At 45.4% G+C, this 13,844-nt stretch overlaps 1 protein-coding gene across 6 annotated transcripts in view; it reads right to left on the bottom strand.

The window, feature by feature from the left end:
* Pacsin2 (protein kinase C and casein kinase substrate in neurons 2) overlaps positions 1–13,844 on the bottom strand; it is a 103,902-nt gene that overhangs the window by 65,874 nt on the left and 24,184 nt on the right. The window contains exon 2 of one of the 6 annotated variants that reach the window (XM_028856732.2): positions 3,246–3,521. The exons of the other annotated variants lie outside the window; for them this stretch is intronic. The gene's annotated coding sequence lies outside the window, so the exon portion shown is untranslated. The remainder of the gene's footprint in view (positions 1–3,245; positions 3,522–13,844) is intronic. 6 annotated transcript variants of the gene reach the window in all.

The raw sequence follows: 13,844 nt of genomic DNA, 5'->3' as shown, positions 1-13,844 counted from the left end.
ACTAGATTAGACATAGAGGTCAGGCAGTGGTAGCACACACTTTTAATCCTATCACTTGGGAGGATCTCTATGAGTTCAAAGCCAAACAGGGCTACATGAGATTGATCCCGTATAGGACAAAAACAGAGCCAGGCGGTGGTGGCACACACCTTTAATCCCAGCACTTGAGATCTCATGCCTTTGCTTGGGAAGCACACATGCCTTTAATCCTAGGAAGTTAATATGGCAGGGCAGAGAAGGTATATAAAGCATGAGGAAACAGGAACTCACTCTCTTTAGGCTGAGGATTTTGTCGAGGTAAGGGCTAGTGGCTGGCTGTTCTGCTTCTCTGATCTTTCAGCTTTCACCCTGATAGCTGGCTCTAGGATTTTTATTATAAGACTATCTAAGATTTGAACAAGCCAGGCAGTGGTGGCGCATGCCTTTAATCCCAGCACTCGGGAGGCAGAGCCAGGCGGATCTCTGTGAGTTCGAGGCCAGCCTGGGCTACCAAGTGAGCTCCAGGAAAGGCGCAAAGCTACACAGAGAAACCCTGTCTGGAAAAAAAAAAAAAAAAGATTTGAACAATACTCCCCTCTCTCAGACAGCCCTGGCCATGTCCACTCTGCTGGCCGTATTCAGTCTACTTCTGTCTCTCTGCTCTGAATTCTACCAGACCCTCTGGCTATTCTCTCTCTCATTATCTACAGTAAAAACCTTCCCCTTAACCATCAAGTTTATACAGACCTCACTGTGTAGCCCTGGCTGTTCTGGAACTCACTCTGTAGACCAGGCTGGTCTGGAACTCACAAAGATCTACCTGCCTCTGCTGGGATTAAAGGCGTGCACCAGCCTATTTCAGAAACTTTTTAAGGATTATACTCTTAAATATTTTAGAAAATAAAAACACATGCTGCCTATAAAGTTCCCCCAGAGTACTAGAAGTAGGCTTTGGACGGCAGCACGGGACCACACCCAGGTAGATGGAGTCATTCACTGTTTTGGCCAATCTGTGGTTGTATCTGAATTTCAGAAGGACTTGAACTCAGTTTTTACACAGAATTTTGTAAAGGCTGGGTGCTAGAGATTGAACCCAGGGCCTCACACACTCCCAAGTACTGGTCTACCCCACGAAACTATGTTTAAAAAGTCTAAAAAGCAGTGAATAAATTCCATTTTATTAACGAAATTATTTCTGTATATACATTATAATTTTTTAAGTCTCTCATGTTGCAAAACCTGTCTTAAAATGTAAAAGCTGTCAGTATTCCCATACAGGAACTGAAACACACCAATACTAAGAAACAGAAGTTTGTGCTCAGGCTTTCCTGCCATGTTTCCTCTTTCAAAGAAGAATGAAGCACTTGTCCATTTCCTTGAGTAGATGTGATCTTAATAGGTTTGGCAGTCTCATCTACAGATAACGCATAATGGGGCTCACTTGGCTGGGACTTAATTTAGGAGAGAGGCAGGAAAACTATGAAATAGAGAACCCTTTATTTTTAAAAGAAAGTATCTCTCAGAGGCAGAACTGTCAGTGCCCTTTGTACTGATAATGACCTCATTATACATTATATTCTATATTAATCTACTTTATTCATTACACATCTAAGCCAAATAGTACTCATTAAAATGGTTACTTAATAAAAGCTGAGTGTTTGGACATGAAAAGAAGAAAATAAACTCTTGGGGCCAGGGCTAAGACCCAGTGAGAGAGCACTCCTGCCTTGCATGGATCTGAGAGAAGAGGGGGCCATCCAAGGTCTAATGTTGAGAAAGTAGATACCTATCATACAAAAAGAAATAACCTAGAAGGCAGGAATCTTAGCTTCCAGCCTCAGCTAAAAAGCTGTGTGACCTTGAACGAGTCACTACCTTCTTAGTCTCAATTTCTTTGTCAAAATGAGACCTGGCCACAGCCAGGAGAGTCCTCCAACTCTAAATACCAAGCCCCTACCTTTGAAACTAAGCCACCATATAACTTAGCATGTGGGTGAGCAAGAGCCCAATAAAAAGAAGGAAAAACAAAGGCAGCGTGTTCTCACTCACTGGTGGAGCTCTCATACCTGCAAGGCATGCTTGACTTCAAGTTATGAAAGCACTTTGTTATTTTCGCAAATGCAGACAATTCAGTAGAATAGTCTACGACCCGGAAGGTTTGGGAAGGAGCTGTTCAAAGCTGCAAGAGCAAAACTAAAACTGGTGGGCCTGATGAAGATCTGAAAGACAGGCATTACATACTGTGGAAGAGTTCCCGGTGCCCCAAGAGTGCCAGACATATGCACAAATCACAGCAGGTGATGCTCCAACAAGAAAGCCTTCCTGTGGTGGCACCGCCTGCAGCTGCAGAGCTCTTACAAGGGGACCAGGCCACTGCCTGGTCCAATGTCCACGGCCTAGGAAATCCAGTAAGAGTAAGCCATGGAGGGAGGGTCACTTAAGCAGCAGGGTTTGGGGGTTTGTTTTAGCTTTTAATTACAATTACAGTACTACAAAAATAAAGGGAGGAGGGAGTCATAATTTCTCAGTTCCAGAATATGACTTTTGAGATAAGAAATAATTTTAAATGTGTATGAGGTTGCTGAGTTTTTAAACTCGAACATCTGCTATCCGATAAGAACATAAAGTTTCTAGCACTGGAGACAGGACACGGGGTCTGAGAACTGAGGAAAGAGCTGACTCAGGCCAGAGCGGCGGAATGCTAATTCGGGGAGCCCTCTCAGCAATTACAGTCAACTGGAAAAGCTCATTTGCTGGCTTTTCTCTCTGTGCCTATAGATTAGCTCCGGCTTTTAAGAACGAAAGCAGCATACATAATAAACCTGAAAGTCGGGAAAGAAGAGCCCTCCAGTAACAGTTAACTCAGGTAACTCATTTAGGTAGGCAGTTAAAAAAAATTCCACTAGAGGTATGCAAGCTGGAGGAAACCATGCTGAAGCAGTTCAAAGGGATTATTGGGAAAGGAGCCACGCGTACATGTTTCCAAGCCAGAGTCAAAGATGATAAAGCAGTATTCATTTTTTGTTCCGGTCAAAATCTAGCACAGGAGAATTGAGCACTCACTGTCAGTTTCTCAGGGCATGCAGGACAAAACATTCCATGCTGGTTAATGTGGAACTGGCTGAACACTTCCGTCAAGAACCTCTCAAACTAGGCAGGCTTACTTACAAGGTGAGTCTGCTGTTAACCACACAGACAAACAAACAAACAAAAAAAAAAGTATAGCAATTCTACTTTCAGACAGGTCTACCTTAAAGAGCACTCACGTTTCTGTCAGACGCCAGCGGCAGCCGCCTAACTTTGCAGATCTGCTCAGTACCTGCCTCCTTCCGACCCTGCTGGTAGGTCTGACCTCCCTCTCCCAGCCGAATTCTCCCAGCACATTTCATCATTTCCTGTTGGCTGCTGAGATAAGGTCATTCCTCACACTGCTGCATTCACAGTCCAAGCACCAGGTTCTGACTGCGGCTGGCTCCTGCCTGCCTGGGCCATCACAGAACAGTTCTCTTTTCAGAAAGTGACCCCAGGAATCTCAGCATTCCCTGAAAACCAGAGAAAGGAGATCTGGCTATAAATTCATGCTGCTCCTCCAAACCAAAGTGTGTGCTCCCCAACTAACCTACAAGACAGCCTCGCCTTGTCTTTAGGGTCCTGTTACTTAGGACAGAAAAAAGGCATGCTCTCCGTATCTCAGGGGCAGGTATAAAGTGGCCTGTGTCCCCGTGGTTTGTTTCCGTGGGTGGGCTAACCTTAGTGTCTCCACATTGACTCTTATGCTGCACTCTCCAATGCAAAGTAGCTTGTTAGTGGAAGACAATGGGGAACCAGAGGCAGGGGAGGGGAGGGGAGGGGACAGGAGGGGAGGGGAGGGGAGAGGAGGGAGGGGAGGGGACAGGTATGAGGTAATTGTCTCCTAAGCAGGAGGGTACACAAATATGCAAGGTGAGCAGAGTAAAAAGCAAAAGCCACTCCATTTCTTCTACTCTGACAAACAACTGAAAGGAAAAAGGAAAAAGAATGCTAAAATTTTGGGTACAGTGTGTGTGCAAGACTGCACAGCCATGAGCCCCTGCACAAAGAGGGGAGCCCACCAAGCTGGGCTGTCGGGATCGCCCAAGGAAGTGGAAAGGAGCAGAAGCTACAGAGGGCTTCTGAGTTCAGGACTTGAGCTAGAACCAGGGCCTCACACAGACACAGACCCAGGCCTGTTTTCTTGTTCTTGAACTTATTCTATACATACTATGCACATGAAAATCCATGCACACTCATGTCTGGACACTTTTATATACACATTATTTGCCAATAAAGATTTTTTAAATTATAGGCAAGATGGCTCAGCAGGCGGGTGTGAATATTCTGATCCCGCCCTTGGCCACCCTAAGCCCTGACATAAAAGCTTATTTTTAAGGAATAACTCCACCCATTTCCCCTCTTCTCTCGCTTCACTTTCTTCCCATGAACCCCTCACCCCGCCCCCCTCTAGCTCTCTCTTTCCCTCTTTCTCTCACCCCTCTCTCTTCCCCAACCAAATAAAACTCTTCACTGAGCCCTGTCTGCATGGCATCTGTCTCTCACCCGCCAGCACGTGTATATCATAACAGTGGGAAAACTGCCTCCCCATGCTTCCTTCCCAGGTAAGTTCTACCCCTTCCACACAGCCAGCTAGGACACTGTGTTTTAGTGGCAGTGGCTGGAAAGGGTCACTTTAGGACAGTTTCTACCTTAAAATATGAGCCAAGAGGAAGAATGTGGTAAAGTGAAATTATGTGACTGACGAAATGATACCTTGCAAGGGAAAATGACACATGTGAACATTCGGTTATTTGTCAGTGTCTTGATGTCACTATTCACTTGAGCATGTCATTCAAAAGTCACCTAGTCTCACCGTGTACAAATCAGTTAGAGATCTCTTGCTGAAATCTTGGACTGGAAACCTCTTCACAGAAAACCTCAGAAAAGACCACACCAACAGAAGTTCTCACTCAGGCAGGAGGAGGGAGGCAAGGACACCTGGTGTCCAGCCTTCACCGGCTTCACACCTCCCATACATCTGGGTCCCTGAACTCAGCAAGGCCAACACACAAAGCCAGGCAGCTCAGCTGGCAGTGGGAGTCCCTTAAGAGCCCTCTGACTACAGGGCCTTACTTAGCAGCATTCCAATCACCACATCTGCAGAAAGAAGACTAGATCAAGCCAGCCGCCCCAGCAGAGGCACCAAGATAAGCTGTTCTAGAACAGTTTTTAACCTGTGAGTCGTGACTCCTTCGGCAAACCTCTACCTCCAAGAATATCTACATTACGATTTATAACAGCAGCAGAATTACAGTATGAGGTAGCAATGGAGTAAGTGTGTGGTTGGGGTCAGCACAACCTGAGGAACTGGATTAAATAAAGGGTGTGCCTTGCAGCACAAGGCAGGTGGAGAAGCACTGCTCTAGAGACCATGGTCTCTCCTTCCTTTCCCTCCTCCTGCCTTCTTTCCCTTCACCCAGTGCATCACTCAGTGGCACCGACAGAGCACTCTGCAGCAGCCTCAAGTTCCTTGTGCCCTTCGCACACTCCCTGGCTCCTCGGCAAACGCTCCTCTACAGTTTTTAAAGAGGAGTTTCCGTTGCTGAAACATAATCTAGCCGCACAGCCCAAACTGGACTCCAACTTGGGATCCCCTCCTGCCTCAACACTGGTGTCTGCCTTTCAACAGACACAGAGAACAGACTCCTAATAGCATAAGACTGTGAGAAAGCAGGAGGCTCTTTGTGGGCTCCTGCGTGGCTTCTGCCATGAGGGGGGGAGCACAACTGCAGTAGCGGAACGTCCCACCCAGGGCCACTATGCAGCACACTGGACAACACTGACCAGGAACTGCAATGCAAGATGCTGGAGTCAGGAATAAACATTTTCAAACCTTAAAGTGACTGGCTGACTATCACAGGCCAATGATTCTGATTTCCAGTCAGTATCACTCAGCTGCTCCACAGTGTCACAAGAGTGCCTTTTGTGGTAGAATTCAGCAACAGGTTCAATGGCTACTAGGCAAGCAACAAAGTGATTTGTTCCTGTCTTCAAATACCACATAGATATTCAATTTCAGAAACTTACTATATTACTAAGTAAAGTCATGTGGTATTAGATCATTTGGAGAGAGGAGGGTAGTGGCTAATTTCAAATCTTAATGCTAGTCTTCCTTATTTTTCAGGAACCAAGATATAAATGAATCATCTGGCTTTATACCTCCGACATCTATGCCAAATTGCTAACAGCCTCTATTAGAAAATGCACCAGAACAAAGCTGGACTATCTTTGGCAAAGTTTTTTAAAAAGGTAAAATCTCTTACATAAGCTTCTTTGCTTTTCTGGCAGTTGTCCAAACACAGGTAGAAAAAGGAAGCAGCAACACCAAACTCATTAAAGCTGAAAGCCCAACTAAAGAGAGTTTCAAAGCACCAATGTGAAAGAACATGTTGCCCCTACCCCATACATAGCTTATAAAACCCCCAGTGCCATCAAGAGAAGCAATACTTAAGTTTTATGGGTGTTGTGTGTGTGCATACATGCACATATGTTCAAGACAGGGTTTCTCTGTGTAATATAGTTCTGGCTGTCCTGAAACTTGCTTGGTAGACAAGGCTGGCCTCAAACTCTGATCCGCCTGCCTCTGTCTCCCTAGTGCTGGGATTAAAGGCGTGCACCACCATGGACCACCACCATGGACCAGCAATGCTTACTTTTTTTTTTTTTTTGAGACACCATCTCTCACTAGCCTGGAGCTTGCCTAATAGGCTAGGTTAAGTGGTCAGTGAACCCCAGAGAGCTGCCTGTCTCCACCTCACCAGCAATGAGAAACAAGCACATGCCAGCCACCACATCCACCTTTTTCACATGGGTTCTGGGATGAAATTCAGGCTCTCAGCTTGCCAAGCAAGGATTTTGCAAATGAGCTATCATCTTGGCCCAACATCTGCATTTCTAAACTAACATCTTGGAGGTAAAAATGTCTTTTGGGAGGGTTAAGATGTCACACTGCCTATTACCCTGGGAATAGTGTATGCATTCTTCAGGCACTATATAGAAAATGGAACACAATCCAAGAATGAAGAGCTTAAGTTCAAAAACAAACACACACAAAAAAAACAAATGCTGAGTAAGGTACAATGAGTTTGGGGACATTTTCAGGACTAAAAGTAGGCCATGTTGCGTGAATGCTTTACTGGTATGATTTTCACCCATTTACTTATATTTTAATTCCACCCTCTGCTATAGTTTGGCTGTTAAGGTCCCTAAAGACCACATGTTAAAGACAGTCCTCACTTTGTCACTGAGGGCTTGCAGAAACTTGGGGGGAGCGGCACATGTTCTCAAAAGGAACTGTGGGGCCCAGGTCTCTTTCTCTCTTTTGAATCCCAGCCATCAGGTATCTAGTATGCTCCACTATACTCCCACCATGAGGTACCACCTCAACACAAGCCCAAAAGCAAGGGGCAGTCAGCTGTGCACCGAAATCTCCAAACTTGTAAGCCAAAAGCACCCTTTCCTCTTTACAGTAAGTAGGTAGTTGTTATAGTGATTATATAAGTTAAAGGCAACTTAAGGAAGGATTCTGGTACAATCCACCATGGCAGGAAGGCATGAGACGGCTAGTCACATTGCACACCCGGTCAGGAAGCAGAGAGTTGAATACTACTAGCTAGTGCTCAGCTCATTTTCTCTTTTATTCCGTCCAGAACTCCAGCCCATGCTATAGTGGCACCCACACTTCAAAGGGGGTCTTCCCACCTCAATATCAAAATCTAGATATCCCCTCTAATGCATGCCCTGAGGTTTGTCTTTCAGGTGATTCTAGAACCTATCAAACTGGCAGTTTTTACGAACAGTCCCAGTGAGGGAGAGCTAACACTCCACTGACTCTGTGTCCCGAGAGTTACAGGCTACGAGTTCACTATTCCTGTTCTCAAGCAGCTTCAAGTCTGGTAGGGTAGATGGACGAATACCAAGAGGGCCACACAGAGTGACAAGCACTGTATCTAGGGACCTAACGGGGCCTAGCTAGCCTAGGGAGTGAGGAAGAAAGGTGGACAACTCCCCAGAAAAGTGACTCTAAGCTGAGGAGGTCACCTTCAGCAGCCACCTCTGAGGGAGAGCTGGGCATCAGCAGAGCTCCCAACTGTACTGGCTAGTGCCTTTTAGCAAAGGCAAGGAAGCAGCCAACTTTATTTTACCCACTAAGGACACAGGAGACGGGACCTGGTGCCTTCCAATACTTCCTATCTTTCAAGAGATCTTACTAATAAAGACATTTTGGGTTCAGAGAGTAGGTTCAACAGGTAAAGAACACTTGCCACCAAGCCTGCTGACTTGAGTTCAATTCCCAAGATTCACATGATGGAATGTGAGAACTGATTCCTGCAAGTTGTCCTCTGACCTCCATGTGCACACATACAAAATAACAACATGAAATAACTTTTTAAACCATGTCTGTATGTGTGACTGTAAAGACATGGGAAATGTACATTGAGGTGCTAAGGTGATTTTCTTCTGAACAACTGCATTTGTATTTTACAACATGCATTTACTGGCTTTAGAAAAGAAGAGTAGGTAGGTTCCTTTCTGAGTCCTCCAACTGAACAGACATCATTGAGGCCAAGTCAAAGGCCGACCTTATTGCTGGGCAGAGGAGCTAGGACCACTACACTTCAAAGCCCGCAAGCCAGCCCCTACCCACAGGGTTTTATAACATCCACCATTCCAGATGACAAGTTGCCACCAACTGAAGCCTGCCTTTCTGAAACCCCTGCTCCAGAGGGAGGCTTGTCACCACAGCAGGCTTTCCTGATTGTGTTACACTTCACTGGGAAAAGAACAAGGTCATTCCACACCATTTACTCCAAAAAGCCAACTGTGAAATTTTATGACCCCTTCTGGAAAAGCATAAACCCTAGGTAAGGTAAGACCCTCAGCTACAGCCAAAGCAGAGGCACCACAGACCAGCATGCAACTTCACATGTGGCACACAAGCAGGCATGGGGCCAGACTGCTGGAAGGTTCCCTAATCTCAACAACATGAAGGAATTCCATGCAGGGGTAGATGTGAGGAGATTTTCGTGAATAAATAAGATGAACAGTATGACAGCAGACTGACAGGCTCAGCATGGTTAGTGATGACCACCTACTGGCCACAGTGTCTCTAGCCCCAAAACAATCTATTAAAATCTCAAAGTAAGGACCTTGAAATGAAGGAGGTCCCTCGGTAAGCTCATAATCATACAAAGTGATCAACAACTCCATGTGACCAGTAATTAATGAGAAGGACAGCAAGTGGCTTCCAAAGCATGAGGTCCACTCTTCAGGGTCTGCAGGCGCTGGTCAAGCAGCACCCCAGGCGGCTCCCTGCATCTCCCCCGCCCCCCCCCTCCCCAGTCTGTCCACAGTGCTCTGCTCCAGCCTGTCCCTACAACAGTGCTCTGCATTCTCACCACCGTTTCAGAGGGCTGTCGAGCTAACACTAAGCTGAAAACAGAAAGGGAGCTGCTACCTCAAACTACCACATGCCATCTGGTCTATCAAAAGCTTGTTTTAGAGCCACACCTTTTAGCCCAGCAGAGGAGGCAGACACAATTCTGTGAGTTCCAGGCCAGCCTGGTCTACAGAGTGACACAGAGAATCCCTGTCTCAAACAAACAAACAAAAAAAAAAAAAAAAAAAAAAAAAACAAAGGCTTGTTTTAGGGGTTTTGTTTTTTAGTAGTAATAGTTTGTTCTTGTTTTTTGTTTGGTTTTTGGTTTTTGTTTCTTTCCTCAGACGGGGTCCCATATGTAGCTCTGCCTTTCCTAGAACTCCCTATGTTGAATTTATAGACAACCCTCCTTCCTGCCTCTGGAGAGCTGGGATCACAGCAGTGTGCCTCCATACCTACCTTTTAACTAGGGGAAGATGAACTATGACCATAACCACACACTGGGAACCCTGCACCCACAGCTCCACGTGGGAGAGATAGGAGCACTCAAGCAGTACTTTACCTCTGGTCTTTCTAACCTAGAGACCATGCTCAGAACCACTAAGCCTACCAGCTGCTTCAAGCTGGTCAGGAATTCAGTCATGCTTTGAATTAAGTAGCCTTGGATGGGTTTCTCACAAAGCACCTTCCTATATGTGAAGTAGGATAGCTTCTAGAAACAGAAGCATGCACCTGGACTCTGAAGTGGTCAACAGTATGTGAGAACTGAATTCATTCTAGATTTAAGGTGACTCTGTGGCCAAGGTCAGGACAGACACCTTTAACAGAACTGCCGACCACTGCCCTGGAACTCAAGCAAACACATTACTAGTGTGGACTCCCAAGCAGATTCACAGAGACCAGCCTCTCCGACTTCCCAGGTTCCAAGAAGATGAAATGTGCATTAGTCAGCTTCTCATCACAGACACTACATTTCTCTTGAGAGATATCAGGAAGAAAAGATTTTCAGATCATAATTCCAAAAATCCAGCCTTTTGGCTCTGTTTCTGGGTCTGTGGAAAGACAGGGCATCATGATTTGGGGGGCGGAGGACAGGGCAAAGCTGTTCACCTTATGGTAGCTTGGAAGCAAAGAAACAAGAAAGGGACAGGGCAAGATAAAGCCCCCAAGGACATGTCCTTTGTGACATAATTCCTCCCACTAGGCGCTATGTCCTAAAGTTTCTAGAATCTCCCCAAACAGCACCACCAGCAGAGGACCAAACCTTCCTCACTCCAAATTGCATACCTACCTGTTTTTGTCTGTCCTCCATCTTGCCCACTGTAGTGATCTGAATGAGACATGTCCCGCACACACTGGCGTTTGAACACTTGACCTCCAGTTAGTTGGGATATATGGGGAGGTCTAGAAGACTCAGCCTTGAAGGAAGTATGTCACTTACAAGAGTTTAAAGACTCACGCCATTTCCAGTTTACTCTTTCTGCTTTGTGCATATGGCTCAAGATATGAGCTCTCAACATCCATGCCCACCTGCTCCCTCTGCCCTGCCACTATGGACTCCAACCCTCTGGAGCAGTAAGCCAAAACAAACTCTTCTGTATGTTGCCTTGGTCATGGTGTTTTATCACAGCAACAAAAATGCCACTCCTACCCACTAATGGCTCCACCAGTGAATGGCATATAGCCAATTCCACCAAGGACCCAAGACCTTTGTCCTCCACCTACAGCACTTCTGTTTCAGTTTCCGAGGTTGGCTCTGAACTTGAAGCAATCTTCCTGCCTCAGCATCCCAAGTGCCAGGATTACAGATATAAGCCACCACATGCAACTCACACACAGCACTTTCCTGTGAATGCCAGATAACAGGCATCATAACTGACAAATGTTGTGGAATATTAATATAAGATATGTTGCATTTGTTTAACTCCGTGAAGCTGTGTTACTTTGCCTGTCTAAAACACCTGATGGTCTAATAAAGAGCAAGGCAGGAGAAAGGATAGGTGGGGCTGGCAGGCAAAGAGAATAAAATAGTAAGAAAAGTCTGGGAGGGGTGGAAGGGGGGATCTAGGAGTGAGAAGAGAAGGAGGACATTAGGAGCCAGCCACCAGCTACACAGCCAGCCATGGAGTAAGAGTGAAAGTAAAATATACAGAAGTAAGAAAAGGGAAAGCCCAAAGACAAAAGGTAGACAGGATAATTTAAGAAAAGCTGGCTAGAAACAAGCTACGCTAAGGCTGGGCATTTATAACTAATAATAAGCCTCCTTGTGTGATTTATTTGGGAGCTGGGTGGTGGGTTCCCAAAAGAGCAAAAAAATAAAAACACAACTAACTGCAGACAAACTCATCTATTAACTGGATATGATTTTTATTTGCATTCCACCTATTTCCAAATGACAGAGAAGGCGCCTGCTCCTGTCACCATCTCAGTAAGGAGCTTTTCCTGATGCTCTTTGTCCACATGCTGCCTGACACTCCAACACAGAGTAGGAGAGAGTTCTGCCGGTGATGGCAGGGAGCAGCTCAGAGCTTCCAACTGAGAGCTCATTAAGTAGCCAGATGTGGTGGCGCACACCTTTGATCCCAGCACTTGGGAGGCAGAGGCAGGCACATCTCTGTGAGTTCCACGCCAGCCTGGGCTACCAAGTGAGTTCCAGGACAGCTAGGGCTATTATACAGAGAAACTCTGTCTCAAAAACAAAACAAAACAAGGGCCAGGTGGTGGTGGCACACACTTGGAGGCAGAGGCACAGAGAATCTCTGTGAGTTCGAGGCCAGCCTGGTCTACAGAGTGAGATCTAGGACAGGTACCAAAGCTACACAGAGAAACCCTGTCTCAAAAAACAAAAAACAAAAACAAACAAACAAAACAAAACAAAAAACAGAGAGAAAGAGGGGTGGGGGTGTCATTAAGCAATAAGCGTACGGCTTCTTTTCCTTCCTTCCCCACCTACCATCAATGCAAGGCAGCCATGAGGAACAAGCTATCTGCTTTGCAGACCAGCTGACTTTTATTTTTTTAAAGATTTATTTATTTATTATGTATACAGAAGAGGGCGCCAGATCTCATTACAGATAGTTGTGAGCCACCATGTGGTTGCTGGGAATTGAACTCAGGACCTCTGGAAGAGCAGTCGGTGCTCTTAACCTCTGAGCCATCTCTCCAAACCCCCTAAGACCAACATTTTCACCAGCCGATTTCAGATTGTCCTCTCCAGTGTGGGTAGGCCTCATCAAATTAGCTGAAGGTCTGAGCAGAACAAAAACAGTAAGGAGATTGCAGCCTGCCCACTTTCAGGCTGGAATTGCTTTACTGGCTCTCCTGAGCCACAGTGCACATGAGAACTTACCTCCATAAATGCATGAGCACATTCTTTATAAATCCCCATAAAAACACGTGTGTTCATGTGCACATGCGCACGCGCGCGCGCGCACACACACAGTTAGTTCTGTTGCTACATAGAACATCAATACAAATGAATGCAAAGGACAATTATTCGGCAAGTAAAAATGAAATAATTTGCAGATCATTTGAGTCCTGCTTTATAAAGCATGTAAGAACATTGAATATAGTAATCACAGATATATACTTAAATATGTAGTATTCTTTGGAGAGGAAAAAAGAAAATCAGGAGAATGATGAAGGATCTAGACCAAATTTATCTCTAGCAGGATGCACCACCTTTCCTGAAGTTTACACAATGATTTCCTTTTCAAGCTGGGAGGTTGACCCTCAGGAACTCACCAATAGGCTTCAAAATCTAGCTATCCAGAACTACAGAAACAGCTCAGTAGTAATAAGCATGCTTGTCTAGCTCACACGAGCCTCTGAGTCTATCCCAGTACCACATATACCTGAAAGATATATATATATCTTGCATATACATCTCCCTTCTTTTAGATGAGTTTTAAGTTGTATTAAATAAGATATTTCCAAGTTGAGGGTGGTGGCACACACCTTTAATCCCAGAACTCAGGAAGCAGAGAGAGGCGGAGCTCTGTGAGTTCAAGGCCAGCTTGGTCTACAAAGAGAGTTCCAGGACAGCCAAGGCTGTTACACAGAGAAACCATGTCTTGAAAAAAAAATAAAAGACATTTCTAAGCTAGAAGTAGATGACAGAAATGTCACAAGACAGACACAAGAAGAAAATCCTGTTTAGCAAATGCAGAACCAAAAACAAGGCAGTGTTGAGGCACCCCTAACCCCCAGCACCCACCCCCAACCCCATGGCTTTCAGGCCAATCTGACAACCCAATCTGTCTGCAGCTCTCTAATTCTTAGGCCTTCCTCCCTCTTTCTTTTTGAGAACATCCACTTCCTTGTGTGGAGGTCAGAAGACAACCTACTTTCAGGTCTCTCTCGTTCACTCATTCATTCATTTATTTATTGTGACCGACTGAGTTTAAGTAGGGTT

This window comes from Peromyscus leucopus, chromosome 20, assembly GCF_004664715.2.
Source record: "Peromyscus leucopus breed LL Stock chromosome 20, UCI_PerLeu_2.1, whole genome shotgun sequence".
NCBI lineage: Eukaryota > Metazoa > Chordata > Mammalia > Rodentia > Cricetidae > Peromyscus > Peromyscus leucopus.
The sequence above is the reverse complement of the archived record's forward strand: the minus strand, read 5'-3'. Positions and strand labels throughout refer to the sequence as shown.